Source organism: Chenopodium album, chromosome 23 (genome assembly GCF_948465745.1).
Source record: "Chenopodium album chromosome 23, dcCheAlbu1.1, whole genome shotgun sequence".
Taxonomy (NCBI): domain Eukaryota; kingdom Viridiplantae; phylum Streptophyta; class Magnoliopsida; order Caryophyllales; family Amaranthaceae; genus Chenopodium; species Chenopodium album.
Window position 1 is genome coordinate 6,688,258 of NC_137856.1, and position 6,000 is coordinate 6,694,257.

General features: G+C 31.7%; 1 pseudogene; it reads left to right on the top strand.

Annotated features, from left to right (window-relative positions):
* Positions 1-4,490: 4,490 nt before the first annotated feature.
* Positions 4,491-5,492, top strand: LOC145606936 (cytosolic sulfotransferase 13 pseudogene; annotated as a pseudogene).
* The last annotated feature ends 508 nt before the right edge of the window (positions 5,493-6,000 follow it).

A 6,000-nucleotide genomic window follows, 5' to 3' on the forward strand; every position in this document is an offset into this window, starting at 1 on the left:
ATTTCGACCCATTACGTTAAACCCATCATTTTCTTTAACAAAGTATCCCAACCCATTTTCCCCTTTCATATATAAACCAAAGTATAAAACCCTAATTCTCCATTCTCCTTTTTTAGTTTCACTCTCTCAAAAAGTCACGGCTCATCACTCAAATCACATCTTCTCACTTTCTCCTTCATTTTACACTTCGATCTGCTTACCAACGCCCACATCTACCAACTCTTCTCTAGTTCTCCATTCCTTCTGAATTTCTTACATGTTGTCAGTGGATACTAGAAGTGAATGTATTTAACAAGAAAAAGTTGAATGATTGCACGAATTTTTTGGGCGAAGTTTGGTTTAGTGTTTGAATGATGTTGCGAAAAAAGGAAATAATTTTTTATTTGGATTGGATGTAATTAGAAAAATTGAAATAATTCGGTTTGGATTGGACCGAATCGTAATTCGGTTTGTACTTAGTTTGAGAAATCCGAAACCGAATTAATTCGGTTTGAATATAGTTTTGGCTATAATCCAAACAGCAAACCGAACTTTCACTCATATAAATTAAAGATAGTTTATCCCTTCCATTCAATTCCTTCCTTTTCATCCATTTCCTTCAATACAAACAAACTAAAAGTTAAGTGTTTCTATTACTGACAAGTGTAGTGCCAAAAAATGGGTAAGATATCCAGAGTTGGAAGGAGTAATTAATTTCAATTCTAAATAACTAATTTCTTTCTGGTGTCCTTAAAAGTGGCAAACTTGGCCTGGCCACTAATGCTTTTGATCATATATTTATGTTTTTTTCAAAGAAGTCTTAAAGAACACTAATTTTTCATTGATTAAAGCCATATGACATCTACAATGAATGATTAATAGTAGAGTAATAGATTTAAGAAAATCAAGCAAGAAATAAATAGGGAAGGACTAAGAATCCAAACATAGGTATTATTACACAATTCGACATATTCTTGATTCGCTGTCTCATACAACTTTTTGAGTGGATCCGTTGTTGCTTCGTAATTTTTTATAAAAGAAAATTCTTGTGACAATTTTGTATCTTGAATCAGAGTAATCAATATCAATCGTGGCCTGTATAACATGATACTATTTTAAGCTCAGAGAACAACTTGTCTTTCGAAGGAGTTTGAAAAACCTTGTTTTTCTAAAGAGATCGAAAAAACCTTATTTTTCAAAGTATACTTTGTGTATTAATTTAACGTTTATTGTTTTTATTTATTTATTATTTAATTCAAAGTATACTTATTAGCTTGTTATCCCTCTTTCAAAGTTTATCTTTGTTGAACAAAAAAGTCAAAATAAGAACTTTTAAAGACAAAGAAAGTACACTTTGACAATTTTAATACAAGTATGAGTTTTTATTTTTTTATTTTTTTTATTTTTTATGTGCAAGTAATATTTAAATGTTGCTTATGGAGTTGTGTTTGTAGATAAAAAAATATGGCCGCTCAATTATTGTCCATTTTCCTCCATGTGATCATAATTACATTGTGGAGAAAGTTATTAAGAACATTGTATTAGTTAATATTTTTGTTTCACAATAACCAATATATTGACTTTTTTAGGACGAAGATCAAATTCTTTGTTAAAAGAGAAAAGACACATAACTATATGTTTAATAACATGAAGGTTGTGTTTGACAAATGACAACAAATTATCATCTTTAATAATTATGGAAGACTATTCAATGACTACAATAAAATTGTGGCCATTATAATGACATTAAATCTCAGCCCTTTATTTTTAAGAAACGATCTTATCCATTCATTATCACTAAAAAAAAAAAAAAAAAAAAAAAAAAAAAACTTTATATAAAAATTAGTTTTTAAAATCTAAACCAGTAAGAGACTTCTTTTCCCCAATAATTAAACATTTAATTGTATAAAAACCATGCATTTCCCTTTTTATGCTTCAAGATCAAAATTTATACGTAGTACTATCCACGGAAAATCAATGGAAAACTTCATTCCATTCTATGTTTGTTAAAAAAATATAATTATTTTTCCTACTTTTTATTTATACATTACATGAATACTCTTGTTGCTTTGTTGGTCATATTAAATTACCATTGTCTATGTATTTTTTCATTTGATAATGATCAGAATATGAATTTCGTGTAAATGGGTTGATTGGCTGTTCATAATTTGCAGAGAATTAGCAATTGAAGTTTCGGTACGAGAGAGTAGTTTACTTTTGGGAAAAAACAGTTAAAAGTTTTTTATTTTTTAATTTATTTTTTATGGTTGTTTTTTTGTCAACTTAATCAACGGTATTAATTTATATAATTACAATCAACGGTATAGATTTCATTGTTATAATGACCACAATTTTATTGTAGGCATTGCAAAACTATCCATAATTAGTATTATTTGAGATTTACAATAAGTAAATTTAAAGTGATAAATTAAAAAAGACTTTGACTTCTAACAAACACTTATACGTGCAATCAACTATGTGCAATCAAACACTTATACTGTATTTTGTGTTTTAGTTTTTTTTTTTTTACTAGGTTTGTTTGTTGTGTTTTTGTAGCCCTGTTGTCAAAAAAAAAAAAAAAAAAAAAAAAACTATGTTTATAATTTTCCACGTCCTATTAGTTTTAGCTTTTTAGTGCTATCTTATATTCTTATCATATTCCGTAACTTCCATTAACTTATCCGATCTATTATATCTCCTTTTGACTTTGATATATGATAGAGCTGAGACATAGAGTATATAAATCTGTTGTGGATGCAACACACACCTACTCATACATGGTGCGAATTAATTCCACTTTGAAGGAGGGGTGGATGAGATTCGAACCCGTGACCTTTGTATCACGTTCTCTTGATACCATGTTAGAGGACCAACTCAACCAAAAGCTTAAGCTGATGGTTGAGGCCCAGGAATATGTTTTATACTCTATCAAAATCAATCAATGACTTTAATTAAACATCTACTTACACACAATTACAAACTCGTAAGCTAGACCAACGAACCCGTTAAAAAAACAAAAAAATGACTAACTCACTAATAAGCAGTAAGCATACAGTCTATGTTAACAACTACTCCAGAAAAAAAAAGGTTCCATTAGGGACGTTGTAGGATCTGCTATTGCTCTTCAAAAGATGGTGTTGAATCCTCATCATAATTTATACTTTTTTTTTGGGTTTTTCTACCTGGAACTCTCAAATTATTGTGTTTCTACAATTGGTGTGATAAGACTTAAGAGACCCTCTATTACAAAAAATAGGTCTCTTTGAGCAACATATTTTTTTAGAAGGGGGTACAACTGTACCTTTGTGGCTTTGTGTACCCCAGATCCGCCACCGGTAACGTGTATGGTGTATCACCCTATCAAATTAAATTAGTGTCGTGCGACACGTCACACACAATATATTTTTTTTATACGGTAAAGTTAAGTGGCCACAGGACACCTAGCTGACGATGCCTGGGAGATTGGGGAGTAAGGGAAGGGAATTTATTCACAGTGAGGCTCGAACCGGTGTACCTTAAGATGCGAGCGACCCCTAAGCCACTGCATCAGGACTCCAGGAGGTCTTCCTCTGTCTCACACAATACATGCATCTGCATGTTATGAACAATAATAATACCATTTTGTGGCTCAAAAAAATAATACCATTTTGAAAGCATAATGAAAGACAACATGGCACAGGCACACAATCAATTTTTTTTGACAGGACACAATCAATATTAAGATGTGAGATTTTAAATTATTTCTATCTTGCTTTCTCTGTTCTAAATTTTTATTTATCACGCACTTGTCAATGCATAAATCTAGAACGAGCCCCACTTTATCATATTGTTTATTAAGTGGCAAAATCGTAAATAAATTAACATGGTATTTTCATAATTTTATCAACAATCATGAACCCTTATAATAAAGTTATTGATATATTTAGGGCCTGCTTTGTTCAGCATAATAGCCTTAATTTCAATTCAGTTTAATTCAGCTCCAATCAGTTCAGTTTCTAATTTTCTTCTCTCATAAACAATTCATTTCAGCTCCATACTGTTCAGTTCAGTTCAGTTCAGCCCAATCAGTTTAGTTCAGCTCAATTTAATTGTTGTCAATAAATCGGAACAGGTTCTTACAATATTGCCAAATTCATTTATTAAGGTAATAAACTTGTATTTTCTCAGACATTTGGATAGCATTTTTGTGATAATTAAACAAAATCTCAGTTACTATAATTTCTTATGTCTAAATCAAGAAAGATAGAAAAAGATGTGTATAAATAATGCAAAAGTCAAACTATTAAAAGAGAACGCGAAAGTTTCAAAGTAGAATAGTTGACTTAGATATTGATGAGGATCTGCACATTTTTTTAACTTAGATACAAAGCTTCAACTTGTGTACAAATTAAGCTCATTTTGCAGCTTCCTTTGTAAATTTGTTTAGCCTTAGGAGAAAGGAATCATGGTTATATAATGCAACGAAACTCTTTCACCATTATCAACATCATATACCCATTTTATCTCTTTAGATGGCAGCCTCAGAGACCACAAACACCAATACCCAAGAAAAATTGGAAGACCAAATCAAAGAGTTACAACTCTCCCTCCCAAAAGAAACTTGGTTTGTATGGCCTATGTACCTCTATCAAGGTTTATGGATCCTAAGTCATATTTTTGAGGGTGTAATCGCATTTAAAACCCACTTTCAAGGTCGTGACACTGATATCATTTTAGCTAGCCTACCAAAAACCGGTACAACATGGCTTAAATCTCTCCTATTTACCATTGTAAATAGACAAACATTGTCTAATCTTTCTCAACACCCTTTCAACACAAAAAATCCTCATGACCTCATAATCAACTTAGAGATGGAGATCATTGAAAAGCTACCAACCTTAGGTGAAATACCCGCACCTCGAATTTTATCCACCCACATGCCATGTTTGTCACTTCCAGACTCAATCAAGACTTCAAAATGTCGAATTGTTTATATTTGTCGAAACCCTTTTGACACCTTTGTTTCACTATGGCATTTTTACCTACAATTTGAAGCATGTAAGGGAATAACACCAAACATGGAATTGATGGAACAATATGTTCACAAGTTTTGTTCAGGTGTCATCCCATGGGGACCCTATGAAGATCACATATTGAGTTATTGGAAAGAAAGCAAGAAAAACCCACAAAATGTGTTGTTTTTGGAATATGAAGGGTTAAAGAAAGAACCAAAACAACATTTGAAAAGGTTGGCTGAGTTTGTAGGTTACCTGTTTTCGGAAGAGGAGGAGAAAGATAATGTTATAGATGAGATAATAGAGCTTTGTAGCCTTAAGAGCTTGAAAGATATGGATGTCAATAAGAGTACAATGTTTTATCCTTGGTTTGAGTACAAGGCTTTCTTTAGAAAAGGGGAGGTTGGAGATTGGACCAATTGCTTGACTCCTTTAATGGCTAAGCGTATTGATGAAATTCAAGAAAAACTTAAGAAGGCTGGTTTTTCATCTTCATACTATCAAGCTAATGTGATGTGATTAAGTCTTAATTGTTTTCCTACAACATAGACCTTGATGCTATGTTATACACCCTATTAATGTTTTCTAATAAAGGTTATACATGTAACCAATTTAATTTCCAGTTTGGTTTAATATATATAGGCTTTTTTTAGTGGTTTTAAAGTTGTAAGGGTTTGATAGCAAGCCATGATAGGTGTAGCATCCCACAAGGTTCAACGAGAACGAGTAGAAAAGATGTATATCCTCTCAACCACGGTTAAGTAATTTATCTAAGCTTCTTTTTATTTTCATTATACAAGCTAAGAGGCACGCGCTACATGTGTAGCATATAAGAAATTAGGAAAAAATAAAAAAATTAACCGACGCTCGCTATCATTCTAGAATCACCAGCCATGAGTATTAGGAGTTGTGAAACTTAGGGCCGATTCACTTCGATTTAATTTCAGTTCAGCTCAGTTCAATAAATGTGAACAGGCTCTTGGAATACAGACGAAATATTTAATAAAAGCACGAGAAAGAAAAAAAT